The following is a 24,153-nucleotide window of genomic DNA, read 5'->3' as shown; positions in this document are numbered from 1 at the left end:
AATGCTGTGCCCAAGGATGCAAAAACCTTTGGGATGTTAATGGATGAAAAATTTGAAGTTCTATTGCTGTCTGTTATACCAGTTTTTAATTTATTGTTTCAACTCCAAATTCAGCTTTGTGATACAGACATATCTTATTTTTTTTTTTTTGCTGTATACTGAAAATTTATTATGATTTTTTTTCACAGAAAGTTTTAGTATTCCCAAGTAAGAGCGTATTTCCTAACATATAGAGCAGAAATATTAATAGCAATATTGGATTTCTATTACTTTTTTTTTTTTTTTTAGTTGGAGGCTAATTACTTCACAACATTGCAGTGGGTTTTGTCATACATTGACATGAATCAACCATAGAGTCACACGTATTCCCCATCCCGATCCCCCCTCCCACCTCCCTCTCCACCCGACTCCTCTGGGTCTTCCTAGTGCACCAGGCCCGAGCACTTGTCTCATGCATCCCACCTGGGCTGGTGATCTGTTTCACCATAGATAATATACATGCTGTTCTTTCGAAACATCCCAACCTCACCTTCTCCCACAGAGTTCAAAAGTCTGTTCTGTACTTCTGTCTCTTTTTCTGTTTTGCATATAGGGTTATCGTTACCATCTTTCTAAATTCCATATATATGTGTTAGTATGCTGTAATGTTCTTTATCTTTCTGGCTTACTTCACTCTGTATAATGGGCTCCAGTTTCATCCATCTCATTAGAACTGATTCAAATGAATTCTTTTTAACGGCTGAGTAATATTCCATGGTGTATATGTACCACAGCTTCCTTATCCATTCATCTGCTGATGGACATCTAGGTTGCTTCCATGTCCTGGTTTTTAGTGCTGCGATGAACATTGGGGTGCACGTGTCTCTTTCAGATCTGGTTTCCTTGGTGTGTATGCCCAGAAGTGGGATTGCTGGGTCATATGGCAGTTCTATTTCCAGTTTTTTAAGAAATCTCCACACTGTTTTCCATAGTGGCTGTACTAGTTTGCATTCCCACCAACAGTGTAAGAGGGTTATCTTATTGTGTTTTGATTTATTATTTATTTATTAAGATGTTTGCTGTGGGTTTGTCATAAATGGCCTTAATTATGTTGAAATATGCTCAGTTGTGTCTGACTCATTTTGCTAACCCACGGACTGTAGCCTTACAGGCTCCTCTGCCCATGGGATTTTCTTGGCATGCGTACTGAAGTAGGTTGCCATTCCTTCTTCTAGTGGATCTTCCCGACCCAGGGTTCCAACCCGCATGTCCTGTGTCTCCTGAATTGCAGGCTGATTCTTTATCCCTGAGCCACTGGGGAAGCCCCTATGTTGAAATATGTTTCCTCTGTACCCACTGATGAGAGTTTTTGTCATGAATAGATAGAATAGAATTATAGAAATAGAACTGAATTTTTATCAAATTGGTGATTTTCGTGTGATTTTTATCTTTTGTTACTGTAGTGTATCACATTGATTGACTTGCCTATGTTGAACCATCTTTGTAATCGTAGAATAAATCCAAATTGATCTTGTTATGTGATTCTTTTTATGTATAATTGAGTTCAGTTTACTAATTTTTTTGTTAGCTAGTATTTTAAAAGGATTTTTGCATCAATACTCATCAAAGATATTCACCTGCAATTTTCTTTTTTTTGTTGTAAAATTATACATAAATCAGCATTTTAAAAAGTAGAATTAATTACTGAAAGATTTATGAAATTAGAGTTTTAACTTGACTATAATCCACCTTATATTTTTAGGTACCATTTTTCTTTGGTTTGATGAACAGAACTGATCATTTCAAGAGGAATATTTAAGTGTTTATCAAGAAATACACATGATTATTTTCATTCTTAGAATTGAGTGGATTAACTAACAATATGTTCAATCAAGATTAAAATTTTGGGTAAAACAGGAAGGCACAGTTCTTGTCAAATATGGAGGAAAATCTTGTCACAACTTGATCCATAGTGGTTGAATTTAATGGAATAATACTATCTATCATGTCTGCTAGCCTGAGGTCTCAAAGTCTACTTCCTCTTTTTCTTCTTTCCTGTCTTAACAAACTTTTGATAGCAAAACAATCAATCTTTTATGATAAGGAAAATAACAGTTGTCACACAGGCCAGCAAGAACTCAGTCACGTCCAGAGAGTGGTACTAGAAGCAGGTGAGGTAGGCAGCTGGCCAGAGGTGCTTGACTCCTTTGTGGCACATGACAAACTCAATCCAGAAGACTCCTTGGTCCAGGGGCTTCATAGGCTGATCACGTAGGATGGTTGATAACCTCATCACATTCCCTGTATACCTAAAGGAAAACCAAAGAGACATTAATTTATACAATGAGCCAGAAAAGATACATGTGTGAAATTTTCATGTAGATGGTATAAATTAATGCCACATAGAGGAAGGAAAATATATTATTTTCCTTAGGGACAATTAGCTTATGGACTAGAATTTGTTAAATGAATAATAGAATTTCAAGCTATGAAAAAGAGAAAAGATGAGAAACATCAAAGCCTAAAGAGTTGAATGAGTTAAGTCCCTAAGGCAAAGAAAGAGAAAGAAGAGAAGAGATACATGATTTGAGTGTTCAAAGCTTGAATCATCCAGTAAAAAATTTTTAATAGATAAGTTTTTAAAATGCTGTCACAACCGAGAGATAGCTGGTATATCTATGATGAGGTTCAGAGACACATCCAGGCAGGGATGAGCAGGAGTAGCCCATAAATGTTGACCTTTTATTAGTGAAGTTGCAGTTAAAAGTGTGGAAGTGAATTGCCTTGGTTTGAATCCTGACTCTGACACTTATTTACTGCCTGTTTTTCATTCTTCCTAGTTCACAGTTTTTTATTGTTAAATGGAATGAATGGAAATAGTACCTTATCTGATTATTTTGAGGAATAATGTACTGATTCTTAGAGGCAGTCCTAGCATAAAGTAGACTCTCTGTAAATGTTTGCTAGTATTGTTGTTGTCCTTGTTAGTTATTTTAGAATCTGGAGAAGGCTCAACATTTCACTTTCAGGCTTTACAGTTAGTTACATGTGTTTCTACAGTTGAAATGATGATGAACTAACAGTCAAGAAAGAAGGAGGAATAAAGAAATATGGCTCAGGAGCTCTGGATCACAAAGTGCTACAGCATGGCACTGTAGCAATAATTATTGAGGTAACTTATCTCCCTGTTCTGTACAAACACACACAGGGAGCCCTGGGTTTTTGAGAAAAGGTTGGTAATCCAGAAACATTTTTGTTATACTCTAGGGAAAGACTATGGATGAAAAAGTTACTTGGTATGTGCAAAAAATTTAATACACCTTGTAGAGTTTCATAAACATTCAGTATATATCAGGTAATAAATTATTTTCATTTTTGGACAACAGCTTTACAGTACTAAATAAGAAATGTATAAAGATACTAGAGAAATGAACTTTTACATAAAAACCACCAAATGAAACCTATAGCTCTTAAAAAAGAAAAAAATGTGATTCATATGGTACTCATTTACTGTATTTGTGCTAAAATAAAAATAATACTACTTTTAAAACAAAGTTGTCCACTGTCACTGTGCTATTATTACCAATATAATCTCAAAATATTTTCTTTCCAAAGTTATCATGAAGCACATGGGGGGAAATATATACATCATAGTTATGATATTAATAATAATAATATCATTCAAATTAATGCATATCCTGAAATAATTTGGAAATCAAATATTCCTGGTTTTAGAAAATTTGGCTTTTCTACAGGAATGTCCCAACAGATATCTTCTAAATTAATTATGTTATGATTTTACATTCTTCTAAATAAGATAACAACCAAAAGAACTAAGAATACATCTATATTTGTAAGTGGTATCTACATAGTTGAAATTGGGTAAATTAGAAGGTTCTGGTTGTTTACTGTTTATCAGTGATGGGGTCAAAATATAGCGTAGAAAATTTGGAAAGTATGCAGTGTAATTGGAATTTGAGCTGGATTATGTCACACTGGTTTCCTGAAAATAAACCATCTTGGAGGAGTTCCAGAACATTTGTGGAGTTTACCCACTGAAAGACAGTGTTAACTGTCAGATGAATAATCCTGTAACACTCACAGTACCTACTCTTACTCTGTTCTGGATGCTTCTTCTTAATCCTTCTGTTACCATTTCAGTGATTCTTCTCATTCTAGTGAGTAGCTCTTCCAAAATTGCTCCACTATCCCTAAACCTGAGACAAACATTTTCCCTAAAAACCACAGAGAAATAACTCAATGTGACACTCAAAATCGTTACTGATGACTTTTCAAAGTGTTGAGCAATCTTACTCCTCATTGTGTTTATATGAAGACTCATTGGTCTTCATATGAGAACTTCTCTAGGAAGGGTATCTAGAAAAAACTATACTTACAAAGGATTATTAATGACTTGCTTCAAAGCATTGACAAAATCTGTTCTTAATATTGTTTCCAAGTCCAATCTGGTGGCTGCTCCCTTGGCCTTCATATGAGTGATGTTATCATGTTGATCAGCAAACAAAGGAAGGCCCATCATAGGGATCCCATGGTAGATCGTCTTGTAAATGCTGTTGGTTCCACCACGAGTTATGAAAGCTTTGGTTTTTGGCTGGCCTAGGATTGGGTGAATTTCAGTAGAATTATTAACTTTAAGTCTTAGAAATAAAATGAAAAATGGGTATTATAAGGCACTGAAAGAAGCAGTGTCTTTTAGATAACAGAAGTTGGAGCAAGAATCCATTAAGTCTGCTGAAGAGGTAAGTGGAGACTTCCTGAAAAAAGTGCTTTGTCACTTTAATTCCACAAGTGAACCCAAGATTGGCAGGTGAACAAATTGAAAGAAAGTTTGGATAAAAGGAAGCACATGAACAAAAAAACCAGGGAAGGGCTTGTCAGAAATATACTCTCTTAAAGAAATAGTGAAGCCATTTATTCAGATAAGAAGGGAGTCAAGGCAACAGGAAGCATAATTGTAATGGAACTGCAAGCAGAGGGAGGAAAAACCAAATTTTATCATGAAATGTGACATGGAATGCCCATATTTTATGTACTTATCACTGTTTGTATGCAGCCATGACCTTTCACACATAATGGCATAGACAAATGAGATTTTCAATGACAAGTATAAATATTTGAGAAGTCATTAGGTGGTCTTCATTCTAGTGCAAAAACAGTCACAGATTACTAATAGCTTGCAATTTATTTCGTATACTAACTCTCAAATTTAATAGTTACTGGTTTATTTCTTTTTGACTGTTATGGAAGGGAGCTAACTTACATCCACTTAATATAGCTTGTTATTTCATTAGAGTTTTTATCTTTTTATTTACAGAAAGGAAAGTGCATGCAATCATGCATGCAATGAGAAATATTTTTTCTTATTTGTAATTTATCAATTACAAATTGATGTAATTGTGTCCAATTCTTTGTGACTCCATGGACTGTAGCCCGCCAGGCTCCTCTGTCCATGGGATTCTCCCAGCAAGAATACTGGAGTGGGTTGCCATTTCCTTCTCCAAGGGGATCTTCCTGACCCAGGGATCAAATCCAGGTCTTCTGCATTGCAGGCAGATTCTTTACCATCTGAGCTATAGGGAAGTCTTTAATTTATCAATAAACAATTTATGCTGCCTAGGAAGTATAAGTTCTTTTAGATTACAAATTGTTAAGCCCAGCTTCCAACAAAAATGGCAACTGGTAGTATCTTAGATGAATCCAGAGTATTAGCACTATTACAAATTTCAAAATTGTTTGAATTTAGAAAAGAAAACCGTGTTACAAATATCAATAAGGCTGTTGAAAAAGTTCCAAAATTATGTTGCTAAAGTTTACTGAACCAACCCTGAACATTTTAACAATGAAGCACAAAGCATTGACAGCATTGATTAATGTGGTTTGTTTGCCCAGTACCAAAATAAGATAACCAACTTTGATTCCCAATCAACTCCTCTAACTGTATTTTAATTTACTAGCGTTTAACTTCTGCTCATCATGTGAATGTAAAATAACTTTAAGTTCTCAGCAAAAAATTAGTGTAGGTGCTTAGAAGAAGACTATAATATCAGATAGCAAACTAAAAAGTAGTTCACAAATTTCCAAAACAATATTTTACATAGAAAATAACACCCAAGGGTATTTTACATAGTAGAAAATAAGTTACTACTATATTTTATGGAGGAAGAGGCAACTGAATCTTTTCCATGCCAGTCTTCTTCATACTTGACACCTTCTAATAGTCTCTTTTCCTTCCTCAGCTTGGAGGAGAAACAGAATCTACTTAAGGGTCAGACTCTACAATGGACAGCGTCCATTCTAAGGGCAGGACCCACCTTCACACTTGACCTTTGATCTCTGATCTGGCAGGGCCTGGTCAACCAGGGATGCCAATGTTTCTCTTTCTCTAAGTCACTGGGGCTGGTCGGATGTCTGGAGGCAATTTGGGGAGCCCTGATCATCCTTTCTCTAGGTAGCTTGCTGAAAAGCACACTGAATGGCACATCAAAATTTAGAGGAAATAAAAGGAGCCAGGATTGCCTGGCAAGTACAAATTGCATGGCACGTTTCAGGCTTTTATCACAATTAACATTATTGTGCTCCTATGCTTACTGGATCATCAAAAAAGCAAGAGAGTTCCAGGAAAGCATCTATTTCTGCTTTATTGACTACACCAAAGCCTTTGACTGTGTGGATCACAATAAACTGTGGAAAATTCTGAAAGAGATAGAAATACCAAACCACCTGACCTGCCTCTTGAGAAACCTGTATGCAGGTCAGGAAGCAACAGTTAGAACTGGACATGGAACAACAGACTGGTTCCAAATAGGAAAAGGAGTATGTCAAGGCTGTATATTGTCACTCTGCTTATTTAACTTACATGCAGAGTACATCATGAGAAACGCTGGGCTGGAGGAAGCACAAGCTGGAATCAAGATTGCAGGGAGAATTATCAGTAACCTCAGATATGCAGATGACACCACCCTTATGGCAGAAAGTCAAGAAGAACTCAAGAGCCTCTTGATGGAAGTGAAAGAGGAGAGTGAAAAAGTTGGCTTAACGCTCAACATTCAGAAAACCAAGATTATGGCACCCAGTCCCATCACTTCATGGCAAAAAGATGGAGAAACAGTGGAAACAGTGGCAGACTTCATTCTTTTGGTCTCTATAAAATCACTGCAGATGGTCATTGAAGCCATGAAATTAAAAAGATGCTTACTCCTTGGAAGGAAAGTTATGACCAACTAGACAGCATATTAAATAAAGGGCAGAGATGTTACTTTGCCAACAAAGGTCCATCTAGTTAAGGCTATGATTTTTCCATTAGTCATGTATGAATGTGAGAGTTGGACTGTAAAGAAAACTGAGTGCCAAAGGATTGATGTTTTTGAACTGTGGTGTTGGAGAAGATGCTTGAGAGTCTCTTGGACTGCAAGGAGATCCAACCAGTCCATCCTAAAGGAAATCAGTCCTGGGTGTTCACTGGAAGGACTGGTGTTGAAGCTGAAACTCCAATACTTGGACCACCTGATGCAAAGAGCTGATTCATTTGAAAAGACCCTGATGCTGGGAAAGCTTGAGGGCAGGAGGAGAAGGGGATGACAGAGGATGAGATGGTTGCATGGCATCACCAACTCAATGGACATGAGTTTAAGTAAACTCTGGGAGTTGGTGGTAGACAGGGAGGCCTGGCGTGCTGCAGTCCATGGGGTCACAAAGAGTCGGATACAACTGAGTGATTGAACTGTACTGAACTGAAGGGAAAAAGCCCAAGCGCCAATCTTGAATGCATATAGAAGATGAAATATACACACCCCCCCCCCACACACACACACAGAGGCACAGACATAGAATAATATTCATCCATGGGAAAGAAATTCTGTCATATTTGATAACATTGATGGACTTTGACAATATTATGCTAGAATTTCTTCATTCATTCTAATCTTTTATCTACTTCTATAATTAAATATATTTATGACATATATTTTGAAAATTGTAATCTAACATTCTTTTTTATCCTACAAGAAAATTATTTTGTTTGTTATTTTCCACTTGTTTCCAAATAAGTCTCATATGTAGATGATTTAGGGTAATTAAGTATTCAATTATAATGGTGTGATGTTCATTGATCACATCAGTGATTAATTAAACAGTGATTGATACACTGTTTAATCATGGCTTAATATTAGATATTTAGATTGCTTCCTGTGTTGACTCTTGTGAATTACTGCCCAAAATATTGTTTTTGCACATCTTGATTATTTTTTTCTGTATCATTTCATAGGAGTATATTGTGAAGTCAAAAGCTATAAGCATTTTTAAGATTCTGGACACATTTTGACAAACATCTTATTTCTTAAAAAGTACAGAAATTTTCTGAGAACCTAATAATTAATGGAAAAAGTGGTAGTTTGAAAGAACAGTTTCTCTGTATAATAAAGTCTTCACAGTCATTGGCTTGGATTCAAATCTTGTTTCTCCAACTTAATAACAACACATATTATTACTAATCATTGTGATTTACTGCTATTCATCTTTCTCTCTTACCTTCTTCCTCTCCTGCTCATTTCTTCTCCTATTAACATTGTCACTTTCCTGAAATGAGAATGGGGAAATTTTTCAAAAAAGGGAGTTAGATAGCACAGAACTTTCACTAATTTTATCTCAGCCTTTGGACACTCTGAAAGTTACCAGAGATAACCCAAGCTTTTTTAATCAAAAGTGATACTGTGTTTTACCTTTGAAAAAGATGTTTCATTTTTCCACCAGTAAGAGACAAGAAGGATTTCTTAAGGATCACAAAATAGTTCACAGATTAGATTCTTGCTTTCCTTCATATGGACTGTTATCCTAAACTGAAGAGACTTTTTCATAATTTGAAAATATGGGCAATATTCAGATTCATGTATGAATAATTATTTGGTCTTTATTACATGTGCAGAATTTATGGTTCTTATGTATGCAGTGTAAATTCTATCAGGCAGCTATGATGTTGAGACCTACATTCTTTTAAGGGAGCTTTTCTGATGTTTTCTTTAGGCTTAGTATAGGCAGAAAACACCTGGTCATTAGAATAAATGAGAATAAATCCTCCCTTTTCTGCTGTTAGATGTAAAACCCTGGAGTTTTAATGAGGAATGGTTTAAATGCTGGTGTGAAGGTGAGGAAATGTTGGATTTTGTTGCAAAAAGTTGTTAGGTCATACATTTCATACTTTCATATTATTGAAGAATTTTCTTTTTTTTTAAGTTAAAGCACTGGTGAAAAACCTCAATCCTTACAAAAAAAAAAAAAACTATAGCACTTTATCTTGCTCATCTCTTTGCCAAAACCTTAAAAAAATTCTTAACATTATAATTTTAAATTGAATATACTCATCAGAATTTTGAGAGTCCCTTGGACTGCAAGGAGATCCAACCAGTCCATCTTAAAGGAGATCAATCCTGAGTGTCCATTGGAAGGACTGATGTTGAAACTGAAACTCCAATACTTTGGCCACTTGATGCGAAGAGTTGACTCATTTGAAAAGACCCTGATGCTGGGAAAGCTTGAGGGCAGGAGGAGAAGGGGATGACAGAGGATGAGATGGTTGCATGGCATCACCAACTCAATGGACATGAGTTTAAGTAAACTCTGGGAGTTGGTGGTAGACAGGAAGGCCTGATGTGCTGTGGTCCATGGAGTCGCAAAGAGTCAGACGCAACTGAGTGACTGAACTGATTATATTTCATTTAACTTAAACTTTATTTAATGTATTAAAAGTTTTGATTACTTTTATTTTTAACATAAAACATTAAAAAAAATTTACTTTTAAACAACTCCCTAGGATATCTACCCTCTAGGACTTTACTGGATTATATAATCTTGATGTATTGGAAAACTGATTTCTAAGTATTAATTCACAAAATCCAAGTGGCTGGTGCACTTTGGGTTATTGATAGTATGTTAGAGTAACAAAATTACAATAATGACAATAGTTAATATTTCTTCTGGATCACTGAGTGTCAGAGACATTTTAAGTGCTGCATACCTACTAATTTTTTTTCCCCTAAATTGACAATATGAGGTTGGTACTGTTATTATGTTAGTGTGCTTATATCTCTATGAACATTGTAGTCTAGTTTTCCATCATTATTGTCTGTATCTTGCCTGCTAAACGATGGCCGTTTCCACTCTAGCCCCTTTACAATCCAACACAGTGACTAAATCTTGTGTTTCTTTTTAAATGTGATCATCTCTCTCCCTTTCTTAACCGTTTTAATTTTCTCTGTAGTGCTCCTACTAGATATTTCCAGCTCCTTGTAATTATCTGCTTCTTTAATCAGCCTCTTCCTGTTTAGACCAAACTTAGACTTCTTGGGATGGTGAAGGTACTGGCACCCCACTCCAGGACACTTGCCTGGGAAATCCCATGGACAGACGAGCTTGGTGGGCTGCAGTCCATGAGGTCGCCAAGAGTCGGACACGACTGAGCGACTTCACTTTCACTTTTCACTTTCCTTCATTGGAGAAGGAAATGGCAACCCACTCCAATGTTCTTGCCTGGAGAATCCCAGGGACGGAGGAGCCTGGTGGGCTGCCGTCTATGGGGTTGCACAGAGTCAGACACGACTGAAGTGACTTAGCAGCTGCAGCAGCAGACTTATTGGGAACTGTCATTACCACTCTGCCTGTTTTTCTTTCCTGTCTTCCTCCACACATGCCCTATCCCTTCTGTTTATTTCTAAATATCCTTCAGATCTCACCTTAATATCAATGCCTCAGAGATAATGTCTATGATTCACTCTGGATATTTCCTTAGTTATTGTGGTCTTTTTGTATTATAATTTTCACACAATATTTGTATATTGCTATTCTATCTTTTACTTCCCTCGTGGCTCAGAGGGTAAAGCGTCTGCCTGCAATGCGGGAGACCTGGGTTCGATCCCTGGGTTGAGAAGATCCCCTGGAGAAGGAAATGGCAACCCTCTCTGCATATTAGCACTTACTTCTGGAGTATGCTAGTCACCATTATAATTATTTTTGAATGAATGTCTGATGCTTTATTATGTGTTCAACAATGAATTCATAATTTGATCAACATATTCTCAAAGTCTCCTGGGTTTCTCGTTTCTTCAGGACACTCTCCTTCCCAGTTTATTCTGTAATGATAATAAAATTCAGATACTGTGTTGGTATAGAAATAAATGTTTTTAGTTGGCAGATCACTTTGGTAAGCTCTACATTTGACTCATTGAAATAAAATATTCTAAATAAAACAAGAAGACATTGTTATTGAAAATGCAAAATAAACAAAACAAAGCAAATAGGAATATGCCACCTTAGGCAGGGGTTTGACAGGTTTGCAGTGGAGGCCTCCAACAAATTCAAAATTTGGTAGCAGAAGGCAAGGAAATTCAAAATCACAGAAGGTTCAAATGAGCCACATCTCAGCTTTCCCCATTGTCTCTGATAACGTAGTGTGTCTTCTTGAAAGGCAAAACAAGAACAAAAGCAAGAAGGAATATTAGACAAAACAAGAATGCTACCATGTGAGTATTTTAGGTAATTTTTAGAAAGGAGCTTGGAATGATACAGCCAAAGATGTTTGAAAGTCTCTGTTCTTTGATAAAGCAATTAGATGTGTGTATAATGTAATATGAGAGTGTTCAGTCTGTCAGTCATGTCCAGCTCTTTGAGACCCCACTGACTGTAGCCTGCCAGGCTCCTCTATCCATGGGATTCTGCAGGCAAGAATAATGGAGTGGGTTGCTGTGTCCTCCTCCAGGGAATCTTCCCAACCCAGGGATCAAACCTGGGTCTCTTGCATCTCCTGCATTGGCAGGCAGATTCTCTACCACTAAGCCACTTGGGAAGCCCTATAATATAATAATATAACAATAGAATAATATTATATTATAATATAATATGGGGTTCCCTTTTTGCTCAGGTAGTAAAGAATTTGCCTGCAATGTGGGAGACCTAGGTTTGATCCCTGGGTTGGGAAGATCTCCTGGAGAAGGGAAAGGCTACCCACTCCAGTATTCTGGCCTGGAGAATTCCCTGGACTGTATAGTCCATGGAGTCACAAAGAGTCGGACTCAAATAATACAGTAAAGAAACTGAGCTAACCAGATAGAAAGAATTTCTGAATCCTACCGAGATACTTCTGCTCCAAATATGTGTGTCATTTCTCAATTTAAATGACTTCAGCTTTCAATAAATTTTATGGGGTTTCCAGTGATTTTTTTTTAAGTTAAAAAAATTTGGTAAGTTGGAAATATAATTGCTTGGAGAATTTCCAAGTTCTTCAGTTTGTGGCTTGTTACCTCCTGAAATGATCTGTGTTACTGATAGTCCACAGGGTTCTACTTTCAGTTCAGTTCAGTTCAGTTACTCAGTTGTGTCCAACTCTTTGCAACCCCATGGACTGCAAAATGCCAGGCCTCCCTGTCCGTCACCAACTCCCGGAGCATACTCAAATTCATGTCCATCGAGTCAGTGATGCCATCCAACCATCTCATCCTCTGTCATCCCCTTCTCTTCCCACCTTCAATCTTTCTCAGTATCAGGGTCTTTTCAAATGAGTCAGCTGTTCGCATCAGGTGGCCAAAGTATTGGAGTTTCAGCTTCAACATCAGTCTTTCCAATGAATATTCAGGACTGATTTCCTTTAGAACTGACTGGTTTGATTTCTTTGCTATCCAAGGGATTCTCAAGAGTCTTCTCCAACACCACAATTCAAATCATCAATTCTTTAGTGCTCAGCTTTCTTTATAGTCCAACTCTCACATCCATACATGACTACTAGAAAAACCATAGCTTTGACTAGATGAACATTTGTTGGCAAAATTAAGTCTCTGCTTTCCAATATGCTGTCTAGGTTGGTCATAGCTTTTCTTTTAAGGAGCAAGCGTCTTTTAATTTTATGACTGCAGTCACCATGTACAGTGACTTTGGAGCCCAAGAAAATAAAGTCTGTCATTGTTTCCAGTGTTTCCCCATTTATTTGCCATGAAGTAATGAGACTGGATGCCATGATCTTAGTTTTCTGGATGTTGAGTGTTAAGCCAACTTTTTAACTCACCTCTTTCACTTTCATCAAGAAGCTCTTTAGTTTTTTTCACTTTCTGTCATAAGGGTGGTGTCGTCTGCATATCTGAGGTTATTGATATTTCTCCTGGCAATCTTGATTCCAGCTTGTGCTTCATCCAGCTTGGCATGTCTCATGATGTACTCTGCATATGTTAAAGAGTTCAGTTCAGTTCAGTTCAGTCTCTCAGTTGTGTCCGACTCTTTGCGACCCCACGAACTGCAGCACACCAGGCCTTCCTGTCCATCAGCAACTCCTGGAGTTTACCCAAACTCATGTCCACTGAGTTGGTGATGCCATCTATCCATCTCATCCTCTGTCGTCACCTTCTCCTCCTGCCTTCAATCTTTCCCAACATCAGGATCTTTTCAAATAAGTCAGCTGTTCTCATCAGGTGACCAAAATATTGGAGTTTCAGCTTCAATATCAGTCCTTCCAAATAAACAGAGTGAAAATATACAACCTTGACGTACTCCTTTCCCTATTTGGATCCAGTCTGTTGTTTCAATCCAGTTCTAAGTGTTGCTTCTTGACCTGCATACAAATTTCTCAGGAGGCAGGTAAGGTGGTCTGGTGTCCCCATCTCTTTAAGAATTTCCCACAGTTTGTGGTCATCCACACAGTCAAAGGCTTTGGTATAGTGAATAAAGCAGAAGTAGATATTTTTCTGGACCTCTCTTGCTTTTTCGATGATCCAACAGATGTTGGCAATTTGATTTCTGGTTCTACTTTACCATCTAACTTAAGTGTTTCTGTATTATTTATGAGAACAGTGGATCATTTTATATTTTCAGTTCATCTTTACACTCACAGGAGAAAAATTCTTGGAACTTTATACAAACACACTTTCTGAGGCACTAGAAAAGTTAGGGCTTATCCTAAAAACTAAAAGATAACTTACCTAGTACTTCGCTGTAAAACAGATTCCACTTGTTTACATTAAATGTCTGGAAACAGAGGTCAAAATAAAGTCCATATATCATACTTTTTAGTCTTTCCATGAATGTCATATAGTCATTTTTTTCTGACATAATAACAGGTACCTATGATGGTGGGAATGCAATTTTTCCAGTATACTTTTCAATTGAATAACCGGGGTTGAAATGAAAACTGTACTTTAAAGGTATTTTAAACATCTCAGCCAGCAACTCACCACAAGTCCAATGGAATCTGCAAAAAAGACCTTAAACCTTGCTTCCTGTAACTTTGTCATAAGTTTCTTGTTTGAAACAACATCTTCTCAACGCTTCATAATAGTATCAGAATATTTCAAAATTGCACTTTTCAGTGTTGAGAAATGTGTCCAAAATGAGTTTTTTGACACATCCATCCACACATCTTGAGAATACAGTTGATAAATTTTTTGTAATCATCATTAGCTAAAATGCATGGAAAGTCTCAAACTTCATAGCAGATGGTTTGTTGGGATCAATAAGAATGGAAACTGAAGATGTCAAAACAGTCACATCATGACCCCTTGTGACAAGTTGATCCAGAATCATCTTCATGTTAATCCATTGACTATATTCAACTGGTCATACCAGCATATTCCCACAACTTCCAGAGCTAAAGTATCAAGTCAGCCTTAGCAGCAACAGAAATGACAGACATTTCATGGACATCTTATTCATATGCAAAAATTGCTGAATCCTTTGCCATTGCTCATGCTTATATCTCCTCATGCTTATGAGGACGTACCCCATGTCCAAGGTCAGAGATACCCCAGCAAGAGGATAGGAGCTAGAGCGGCAGTTGCACAGCGTTGGAGCGGCTGTGAGGAGGTAGCCCATGCCCAAGCGCAAACAAGAAGCCCCAGCAAGATGGTAGGAGCAGTAAATTACCATTACCTCCAGAGATGCTCAGAGGGCTCAAACAAACCTTGTGTGCACCAGGACCCAGGGACCCTAGAGACACAGCTATGTTGAGCGTCTCCTGTGGAGGGACAGGTCAGCAGTGGACTGCCACAGAGATGGGGGCTCTGGGTGCAGAAGACCTGGGTATGGCATAAGCCCTTTTGGAGGAGGTCACCATTAACCCCACCACAGAGCTGCCAGAACTGACACAGGACTGGGAAATAGAATCTTGGAGGGCACAAACAAAACTTGGTGTGCACCAGGACCCAGGAGAAAGGAACAGTGACCCCCACAAGAGATTGACCCAGACTTGCCTGGGAGTGTCCAGGAGTCTCCAGTGGAGGTATGAATTGGTGGTGGCCTGCTGCAGGGTTGGGGCAGTGGGTGTAGCAGTGCATGCATGGGATCTTTTGAAGGAGGTCCCATTATCTTCATTACCTCCACCATAGTTTGACCCCAGGTAAAGAGCAGGGAGGGAACACAGCTCCACCCATCAACAGAAAATTGGATTATAGATTTACTGAACATGGACCTGCCCATCAGAACAAGACTCATTCAGTCTCTCTCATCAGGAAGCTTCCGTAAGCCTCTTGTCCTCTATCAGAGGGCAGACAGAATGAAAACCACAACCACAGAATACTAACCAACCTGATCATATGGATCACTGTGGCTGCTGCTGCTAAATCGCTTCAGTCGTGTCTGACTCTGTGCGACCCCATGGACTGCAGCCTACCAGGTTCCCCCATCCATGGGATTTTCAAGGCAGGAGTACTGGAGTGGGGTGCCATTGTCTTCTTCACACATGGACCATAGCCTTGTCTAAATCAATGAAACTATGAGCCATGCCATGTAGGGCCACCCAAGACGGATGGGTCATGGTGGAGAGTTCTGACAAAACGTGGCCCATTGGAGAAGGGAATGAGCAAACCACTTCAGTATTCTTGCCTTGAGAACCCCATGAACAGCATGAAAAGGCAAAAAGATATGACACTGAACGATGAACTCCCCAGATCAGTAGGTGCCCAATATACTATTGGAAATCAGTGGAGAAATAACTCCAGAAAGAATGAAGAGACAGAGCCAAAGCAAAAACAACACCCAGCTGTGGATGTGACTGGTGATAGAAGCAAAGTCCGATGCTGTAAAGAGCAACATTGCATAAGAAACTGGAATGTTCGGTCCATGAATCAAGGCAAATTGGGAGTGGTCAGTCAGGAGATGGAAAGAGTGAATGTCGACATTTTAGGAATCAACAAACTAAAGTGGACTGGAATGGGTGAATTTAACTGAGATGACCATTATATCTACTACTGTGGGCAAGAATCCCTTAGAAGAAATGGAGTGGCCATCATAGTCAACCAAAGAGTCCGGAATGCAGTACTTGGATGCAATCTCAAAAACGACAAAATGACCTCTGCTTGTTTCCAAGGCAAATCATTCAATACCACAGTAATCCAAGTCTATGCCCTGACCAGTACTGCTGAAGAAGCTGAAGTTGAACAGTTCTATGAAGACCTATAAGACCTTTTAGAACTAACACCCAAAAAAGATGTCCTTTTCATTATAGGGGACTGGAATGCAAAAGGAGGAGGTCAAGAAACATCTGGAGTAACAGATAACTTGGCCTTGGATGCAGAATGAAGCAGGGCAAAAGCTAATAGAGTTTTGCCAATAAAATGAACTGGTCATAGCAAACACCCTCTCCCAACAACACAAGAGAAAACTCTACACATGGACATCAACAGATGGTCAACACTGAAATCAGATTGATTATTTTCTTTGTAGCCAAAGATGGAGAAGCTCTATACAGTCAGCAAAAACAAGAGTGGGAGCTGACTGTGGCTCAGATCAGGAACACTTTATTGCCAAATTCAAACTTAAATAGAAGAAAGTAGGGAAAACCACTAGACCATTCAGGTATGACCTAAATCAAATCTCTTATGACTATACAGTGGAAGTGAGAAATAGATTTAAGGGACTAAATCTAATAGACAGAGTGCCTGATATACTATGGATGGAGGTTCATGACATTGTACAGGAGACAGGGATCAAGAACATCCCTAAGGAAAAAAAAATGCAAAAGGCAAAATGGTTGTCTGAGGAGGACTTACAAATAGCTGTGAGACGAAGAGATGTAAAAAAGCAATGGAGAAAAGGGAAGGTTTACCCATTTGAATGCAGAGTTCCAAAGAATAGCAAGGAGCGATAAGAAAGCCTTCCTTAGTGATCAGTGCAAAGAAATAGAAGAAAACAATAGAATGAGGAAGACTAGAGATCTCTTCAAGAAAATTAGAGATATCAAGGGAATATTTCCTGGAAAGACGGGCTCAATAAAGGACAGAAATGGTAGGGGCCTAACAGAAGCAGAAGATATTATGAAGAGGTGGCAAAATACACAGAAGATCTATACAGAAAAAGTCTTCACTATCCAGACAATCACAAAGGTATGATCACTACCTAGAGCCAGACGTCCTGAAATATGAAATCAAGTGGGTCTTAGAAAGCATCACTACGAACAAAGCTAGTGGAGGTGATGGAATTCCAGTTGAACTATTTCAAATCCTAAAAGATGATGCTCTGAAAGTGCTGCATTCAACATGCCAGCAAATTTGGAAAACTCAGCAGTGGCCACAGGACTGGATAAGGTCAGTTTTCATTCCAATCCTCAAGAAAGGCAATGCCAAATAATGCTCAAACTACCACACATTTGCACTCAACTAACACGCTAGTAAAATAATGCTCAAAATTTTCCAAGTCAGGCTTCAGCAGTATGTGAACCTTGAACTTCCAGATATTCAAGCTGGTTTCAGAAAAGGCAGAAGAACCAGAGATCAAATCGCCAACATCCGCTGGATCATCGAAAAAGCAAGAGAGTTCCAGAAAAAACATCTATTTCTGCTTTATGGACTATACCAAAGTTTTGACTGTGTGGATTACAATAAACTGTGGAAAATACTGAAGGAGATGGGAATATCAGACCACCTGACCTGCCTCTTGAGAAACCTATATGCAGATCAGGAAGCAACAGTTAGAACTGGACATGGAACAACAGACTGGTTCCAAATAGGGAAAAGAGTACGTCAAGGTTGTGTATTTTCACCCTGCTTATTTAACTTGTATGCAGAGTACATCATAAGAAATGCCAGGCTGGATGAAGCACAAGCTGGAATCAAGATTGCAGGGAGAAACATCAGTAACCTCAGATATCAGATGACACCACCCTTGGGGCAGAAAGCAAAGAAGAACTAAAGAGCCTCTTGATGAAAGTGAAAGAGGAGAGTGAAAAAGTTGGCTTAACACTCAAAATTCAGAAAACTAAGATCATGGCATCTGGCCCCATCAGTTCAGTTCAGTTCAGTTCAGTTGCTCAGTTGTGTCCAACTCTTTGTGACCCCATGAACTGCAGCACGCCAGGCCTCCCTGTCCATCACCAACTCCCTGAGTCCACCCAAACCCATGTCCATTGAGTCGGTGATGCCATCCAACCATCTCATCCTCTGTCATCCCCTTCTCCTCCTGCCCTCAACCTTTCCCAGCCTCAGGGTCTTTTCAAATGAGTCAGCTCTTCGCATCAGGTGGCCAAAGTATTGGAGTTTCAGCTTCAGCATCAGTCCTTCCAATGAACACCCAGGACTGATTTCCTTTAGGATGGACTGGCTGGATCTCCTTGCAGTCCAAGGGACTCTCAAGAGTCTTCTCCAACACCACAGTTCAAAAGCATCAATTCTTCAGTGTTCAGCTTTCTTTATAGTCCAACTCTCACTTCCATACATGACTACTGGAAAAACCATAGCCTTGATTAGATGGACATTTGTTGACAAAGTAATGTCTCTGCTTTTTAATATGCTGTCTAGGCTGGTCAAGGCTATATATTGTCACCATGTTTATTTAACTTATATGCAGAGTACATGATGAGAAACGCTGAGCTGGAGGAAGCACAAGGTGGAATCAAGATTTCTGGAAGAAACATCAATAACCACAGATAGGCAGATGACATCACCCTTATGGCAGAAAGTGAAGAGGAACTAAAAAGCCTCTTGATGAAAGTGAAAGAGGAGAGTGAAAAAGTTGGCTTAAAGCTTAACATTCAAAAAACAAAGATCATGGCATCTGGTCCCATCACTTCATCGGAAATAGATGGGGAGACAGTGGAGACAGTGTCAGATTTTATTTTTCTGGGCTCCAAAATCACTGCAGATGGTGACTGCAGCCATGAAATTACAAGACGCTTACTCCTTGGAAGGAAAGTTATGACCAACCTAGATAGCATATTAGAAAGCAGAGACATTACTTTGCCAACAAAGGTCTGTCTGGTCAAGGCTATGGCTTTCCCAGTGGTCATGTATGGATGTGAGAGTTGGACTTTGAAGAAAGCTGAGTGCCAAAGAATTGATTCTTTTGAACTGTGGTGTTGAAGAAGACGCTTGAGAGTCTTGGACTGCAAGGCGATCCAACCAGTCCATCCTAAAGGAGATCAGTCCTGGGTGTTCATTGGAAGGACTGATGCTGAAGCTGAAACTCTAATACTTTGGTCACTTGATGTGAAGAGTTGACTCATTGGAAAAGACCCGGATGCTGGGAGGGATTGGGGGCAGGAGGAGAAGGGGACGACAGAGGATGAGATGGCTAGATGGCATCACCGACTCAATGGGCATGAGTTTGGGTGGACTCAGGGAGTTGATGATGGACAGGGAGGCCTGGCGTGCTGCGATTCATGGGGTCACAAAGAGTCGGACACGACTGAGCGTCTGAACTGAACTAGGTTGGTCATGGAGAAGGCAATGGCAACCCACTCCATTACTCTTGCCTGGAAAATCCCATGGACGGAGGAGCCTGGTAGGCTGCAGTCTATGGGGTCGCGAAGAGTCGGACACGACTGAGCGACTTCAATTTCACTTTTCAGTTTCTTGCATTGGAGAAAGAAATGGCAGCCCACTCCAGTGTTCTTGCCTGGAGAATCCCAGGAATGGCGGAGCCGGGTGGGCTGCTCTTTATGGGGTCACACAGAGTCGGACCAGACTGAAGCGGCTTAGCAGCAGCAGCTATATTGGTCATAACTTTCCTTCCAAGGAGTAAGCATCTTTAAATTTCATGGCTGCAATCACCATCTGCAGTGGTTTTGGAGCCCAGAAAAACAAAGGCAGTCACTGTTTCCACTATTTCCCCATCCATTTGCCATGAAGTGATGGGACCGGATGCCATGACCTTTGTTTTTTGAATGTTGAACTTTAAGCCAACTTTTTAACTCTCTTTCACTTTCATCAAGAGGCTCTTTAGCTCATCTTCAGTTTCTGCCACAAGGGTGGTGTCATCTGCATATCTGAGGTTACTGATATTTCTCCTGGCAATCTTGATTCCAGCTTGTGCTGCCTCCAGCCCAGCGTTTCTCATGATGTACTCTGCTTATGAGTTAAATAAGCAGGTGACAATATACAGCCTTGACGTACACCTTTTTCTATTTGGAACCAGTCTGCTGTTCCATGTTCAGTTCTAAGTGTTGTTTCCTGACCTGCATACAGGTTTCTCAAGAGGCAGGTCAGGTGTTCTGGTAATACCATCTCCTTCAGAATTTTCCACAGTTTATTGTGATCCACATAGTCAAAGGATTTGGCATAGTCAATAAAGCAGAAGCAGCTGTTTTTCTGGAACTCTCTTGTTTTTTCAATGATCCAGTGGATGTTGGCAATTTGATCTGTGGTTCCTCTGCCTTTTCCAAAACCAGGTTGAACATCTGGAAGTTCACGGTTCACATATTGCTGAAGCCTGGCTTGGAGAACTTTAAGCATCACTTTACTAGCATATGAGATGAGTGCAATTTTTTTGTAGTTTGTGCATTCTTTGGCATCGCCTTCCTTAGGGATTGTAATGAAAACTGACCTTTTCCAGTCCTGTGGCCACTGCTGAGTTTTCCAAATATGCTGGCGTATTGAATACAGCACTTTCACAGCATCATCTTTCAGAATTTGAAATAGCTCAAATGGAATTCCATCACCTCCATTAACTTTGTTCGTAGTGATGCTTCCTAAGGCCCACTTCCCTTCACATTCTAGGATGTCTGACTGTAGGTTAGTGATCACACCATCATTATCTGGGTGGTGAAGATCTTTTTTGTGCAGTTCTTCTGTGTATTCTTAACACCTCTTCTTAATATCTTCTGCTTCTGTTAGGTCCCTACCATTTCTGTTCTTTTTTGAGCCCATCTTTGCATGAAATGTTCCCTTGCTATCTTAATTTTCTTGAAGAGCTATCTAGTCTTTCCCATTCTATTGTTTTCCTCTATTTCTTTGCATTAACCGCTGAGGAAGGCTTTCTTATCTCTCATTGCTATTCTTTGGAACTCTGCATTCAAATGGGTATATCTTTCCTTTTCTCCTTTGCTTTTTGCTTCCCTTCTTTTCACAGCTATTTGTAAGGCCTCCTCAGACAGCCATTTTTTTTGCATTTCTTTTTCTTGGGGAAGTTCTTGATTCCTATTTCCTGTACAGTGTCACAAATCTCTGTCCAATCTAGTCCCATCATTTCATGGAACATAGATGGAGAAATAGTGGAAACAGTGACAGACTTTATTTTTTTGGGGTCCAAAATCACTGCAGATGGTGACTGCAGCCATGAAATTAAAAGATGCTTACTCCTTGGATGATAATTTATGACCAACCTAGACAGCATATTAAAGAGCAGAGACGTTATTTTGCCAACAAAGGCCCGTCTAGTCAAGGTTGATTTTTCCACTAGTCATGTATGGATGTGAGAGTTGGATTATGAAGAAAGCTGAGCGCTGAAGAATTGATGCTTTTGAACTGTGGTGTTGGAGAAGACTTTTGAGAGTCCCTTCGACTGCAAGGAGATCCAACCAGTCCATCCTAAAGGAAATCAGTCCTGAATATTCATTGAAAGGACTGATGTTGAAGCTGAAACTGCAGTTCTTTGACCACCTGATATGAAGTACTGACTCATTTGAAAAGACGCTGATGCTGTGAAAGATTGAAGGCGGGAGGAGAAGGGGACGACAGAGGATGAGAGGGTTCGATGTCACCACCCAGTCAATGGACATAAGTTTCAGGAAACTTCAGGAGTTTGTGATGGACACGGAGGTGTGGTGTGCTGCATTTCATGGGGTCGCAAAGTGTTGGACATGCCTGAGCGACTGAACCCAACTGATGCTTATATCCAAAGAGAAATCAGCCAGGAAATTGAAATATAACAGCTCCACTTCAAGTAAATATATTGTGTAAAGGCAGATGTGGAAAGCAACTGAAAGGACATAGTGTAGAACACTTCCAGATTATACAGTGTGGTTAATATTGTTTAGTCAGTCATACCCATTTAAATATTGATATCCTTGCACAGAACATCAACTATACCTTGTAAGGGATAAAACTATTGTAAAAACAATAGCAAGTGAGAGGTTCTTGTGACTGTGGTCCCTTTGACACAGAATTAGAAATAAAATGACATCAGCAAGTTGGAGGGTTAGGAGGGTCCCAACACGTATCTCCCATGAAATCTACGAAAACAATAAATGCGCAAATAAAAACCATTGAAAAATATATAGAACTAAAATTTAAATTCCCTCATTGGAAATTCAGTGAATTCTGTAGGATCATTTTCTCTGTGGTATACAAATTTGCATATATTTACATATGCTTAATGTTATGTCCAAAGAAGAGTGTCATGCTTATTTTTTGTAATTTTTGCAACTTATTCTTTACTTGGTAATGTGACATGGAGAATATTAAACAATATTATCCATAATCCATCTGTTTTCTCTCATGGCTGTATAATACATACCTATGTTGTAGGTTAGTGTGTTCATAAACTGATAGCAACTTAAGTGCTAGTGGGAATTCAGTATATAATTATGAACCCACCTACCAATACAGGAAACATAAGAGATGCAGGTTTGATCCCTGGGTTGGGAAGATCCCCTGGAGGAGGGCATGGCAACCCACTGCAGTATTCTTGTCTGGAGAATCCCATGGACAGAAGAGCCTGGCAGGCTACAGTCCATGGGATGGCAAGGAGTCAGACACTACTGAAGTGACTTAGCATGCATGACACATGCAAGTCTTTCTGTATGACAGATAACCAAGATGTAGAATTGCAGTGTTAAACAGTACATTTTAAATTTTATTTTCCAGGGTACTTCCATGTTATACATGCAGAAAAATAGTTCTCCCATATTATTTGTTCTGAAAATTATTTTTGGAAAATAATTTGCTTAAAAAAATTTTAAATTATGAAAACATGATAACACATTCACAGAAGACTTGGAAAATGCAGTTACATATAGTTCCCTGTATATTACAATTTTTTAGGTAGATAAGATTTTTAGTTAGAATTTCAATATCAAACTCTCAGAAATTAATAGAATGCATCTATAGAGAAGTAGAAGAATATAGTAGACCTAAAAAGCATCATGAATCAATTCAACATATTTTGATTTATGCAATTTTTACACAACATTAGGATACAACAAGTTCCCATAGACTATAAACTAGGAGACATTGGAACATATCCAGAGACATAAGCGACTTAATTTGCATTTCCCAAAGCACCAGTGACCTTTGTCCCTTTTTATATGTCATTGGCCATTTCACTTCTGTGACTTTCTTATTCATCTTCCATCTATTTTCATATTGGACTGTTTGAATTTTTGTTGGAGATTTGGAGTAATTCTCTCTATACAATAATGACAACCCCCCTTTTTTTTTGTTATAAGTGTTGCAGGATAGATTTGTGGGAAATTATTTAGAACTATATGTATAATTTAATAAAATTATCTACCACTGTACCATATTAATTCTATCTTTTTTAAACATAGCAATTATGTTGAGAGGCAGTATGGAAAATTCAATGGTATGTTTTTCCTATCATTCCCCAAGCATCAATTTATTTTTAAATAATTTGAATAAATTATCCCTTAGACTGATGAATGTTTGTTATATGACTTAGACGGTGGTCCTATTGGTCAGTAAGACCCATTTCCTCACCTGGACCACCTTGATTATAAACTGCTTTTCTGATGTGCAGTTTTCAAAAGTGACTTCAGATTGCTTTCATTTGATTTACCAATTTTCCATAAACTTTATGTAATTTTTGTATTCTGCCCATTATTATCTGATTACGTCAGTCAGAGGAGGTCTAGGTTTATCATTCTAGTGTCTATGCACATCATGTGAAACACTGTTATAATATATTCAATAATTTTTTAGTAAAACTTCTGACTTAAAATAACACATTTCAATATTT

The 24,153-nt window shown here is 38.7% G+C and overlaps 2 pseudogenes; both read right to left on the bottom strand.

Moving 5' to 3' along the window:
• Nucleotides 1-868: 868 nt before the first annotated feature.
• LOC136152749 (UDP-glucuronosyltransferase 2B18-like) lies at nucleotides 869-6,437 on the bottom strand (annotated as a pseudogene).
• A 2,068-nt stretch (nucleotides 6,438-8,505) lies between these two features.
• Nucleotides 8,506-14,673, bottom strand: LOC136152748 (UDP-glucuronosyltransferase 2B31-like; annotated as a pseudogene).
• Nucleotides 14,674-24,153: the final 9,480 nt, after the last annotated feature.

The sequence above is a fragment of the Muntiacus reevesi genome, chromosome 22 (genome assembly GCF_963930625.1).
Source record: "Muntiacus reevesi chromosome 22, mMunRee1.1, whole genome shotgun sequence".
NCBI classification, from domain to species: Eukaryota; Metazoa; Chordata; class Mammalia; order Artiodactyla; family Cervidae; genus Muntiacus; species Muntiacus reevesi.
The sequence above is the reverse complement of the archived record's forward strand: the minus strand, read 5'-3'. Positions and strand labels throughout refer to the sequence as shown.